Here is a 2689-nt window from a genome sequence, read left to right as displayed (position 1 = left end):
GAAGATACGGTACTAGAGCTACTATAACCAAACCAAATTTCCACAAAAGTACAATCTTTGATAAAGATATGATAATAGTTGAACTGCATAGACGACAGTCAAACTCAACAAACCATTGTATGCAGGTTTCTCCATTTTAGATCTTGCGAAGACCTTTATCTACGATTTTCACTGCAAGTATATTAAAAAGAAATTTGGACATCAGGCAAAATTATTGTACACTGACACGGATAGTTTGATATACCTCTTCACCGTCCCCAACATTTACGAATGCATCAAACAGGACTTGGATAAATTTGATACCTCCGATTATCCACCTGATAATGTCTATGGAATGCCGTTGGTTAACAAAAAAAGTCCTGGGTTTGATGAAAGATGAGTGTAACGGAAAAATAATGGCGGAATTTATTGGCCTGAGAGCGAAGTTGTACTCACTCAGAGTGATGGGGGAGGATAAAGATGAAACACGAGCCAAGGGTGTCAAAGGATCCTTGTTAAAAACTATAACTTTCGATGATTACTTAAAGTGTGCTTTAGAACACGAAAATTTAGTCGAACGTCAGAGTCTGATACAGAGTCAGAAGCATCAGGTCTATACCATTGAACCGAAAAAAGTAGCACTGAGCTGGAACAACGATAAGCGTATCGGGGTTCGAAACACAACCGATACGCTGCCATGGGGCTACAAGACCTGCAGTTAAACTGAGCATCGGTATGAATTGTATCTCTAAGATGTAAAAATAAAGACAAATACTTGGTAAATAATTTCGTTTATTCAATATTACATATCAGATTCATTTATCCAACTATTGTGTGTATTGTCAAAACCTAGCCACTTGACGTATAATTTTTTCCCCGCTTCTGGAGCACCTTCTCCACGAGATAGATGTCTGGATGTTCAACCTTGAGGAGCTCTTGTCCGTAGAAACCACCAGCGATGGGTTGACCTCGGTAGTCTTTGAGCTTGTACGTCAAAGGATTGGTATTTTCTACTTGGCTTATCGTAAATATTTCAGTCGCCCAATTGGGAGCGTAACCTTTCTCAAAGACGTTTTCGAATTTGCTAATTCGAACTTTGAACCTTCCCTTGAGTTAGCACATATTCCATAGCCTTTGTAACATCATTTTCAGACTTGCTCTTTATCGGTACAGCCCAGGCATACTTTGAAAAGATATCAATGACTGTGAGCATATACTTATAGCCTTTGTTTTGTCCTGCGTATGACATCATATCAACAAGATCCGTCTGCCAGGTCTCGTCGATGCCGTGCACATCTACACGTCGACGCGGGTAATTCCGGCGTGTAGGTTTATGAAGTTCCGTCATCAGAGTTAGCTTTTTCTCGTTCATATTCTATTGCTCTTAGTCTGGTGTCCAATTTGGTAATGATTTCAGCGTTTCGAATCGACCTGTTTTAAAACCTGCGTAGGAGGTATCCAAAGCTTTCCCCATGGTGATCTCCAAAGCTTTGATCATTTGATCGAGGTTGTCGATTTGTTTTTGCAGCAAGTCGACTTTTCGTCGTCAGATTGTCAAAGTTACAGCATTGTTTTGCCCAACAGGTTTTGCAACATTGCACAGTCTTTTATTCTGTAGATCGTAATGTCCGCAGTGATTTGAAATCCGACACCGGGAGGGCCGCGATTACCTGCAGCTGTGTTTTTATCCAGGTGCCGTCCGAACACGATAACGCTTATCTCGGAAGTGAATGCAAAAGCGATAGGAGCTGCTCAATAAGTGATTTCTGCTTCGCGCAGTTCTTCGATAATGGACATTATTTCGTTGTTGTGACTCGGATTTCCCGCCACTTGGGAAGCTAGGAGTAGACGAAGATGCTCCACTAGCTCGTTTGGATCATCCCAAAAAACGTATTCCGTTTGAACACCTTGTTTTGTAATCATAGCTTCCGCAAGTACATCTTTACCCTTTCGTTGAGGCGATGGTGAATAATCCAGCAATTCGGCAATGACATTTCTCAATTTGTAACTGTTATCGCTTCGAACAGCTCTATGAGATAAGTAATCTTTTCATGTGCGTTCGTTTTGAGGATTATGATTCTATAATTTTCCCGATCTCCGTTGCTCATGTTACGTGGGGGTGAGACGTGTGCTGAGCGGTGGTGTGATGTTTGGGATGTGTGAGGTTTGTTTTATTTAGGTTCAGATGAAGGTTTGCATTTTACTCCTTTTGGTTTTATTTCACTATCTTCGCAAACACCCGTTTTAGTTTTACATACGTCCATGCTCGGCTAACGGTCCCGGAAGAAGGAGGAGAGAGAGCGACGGAGAGGAGAAAAAGATTAAGCATGGAGTCTCTAGTTACGTAGAGTGTAGAGCTTATAAAGCGGGAAAGTCCCTAGATTCAAAACGTAAAGAGTGCTTTATTGCCATATATATTAACAGGTGGTAGTTTCTGATTAAGAATAATCAAAATTGCTCCCACGTAACGACAATGAATAAAAATTAGAAACTAAGAAAAGACCTACCTTTCGATTAGCCGGTAATTGTAGGATCGTGTTGCTAGAGTCCTAACAGGTCTGTGAGAGTTGTTTAAATGATCGAGGCTAATTATAACTGAATGAAAATTGGAAAGGTCGTTGTTCAAAATAAGTGAGTATTTGAATTGTTTAGCTGGTAAAAGATAACGTTTATTCTTCAAGCGATTGGTTAAAGAAATGGACAATAACAA

This window comes from Diprion similis, chromosome 7 (assembly GCF_021155765.1).
Source record: "Diprion similis isolate iyDipSimi1 chromosome 7, iyDipSimi1.1, whole genome shotgun sequence".
NCBI lineage: Eukaryota > Metazoa > Arthropoda > Insecta > Hymenoptera > Diprionidae > Diprion > Diprion similis.
Note: the sequence above shows the minus strand (reverse complement) of the source record.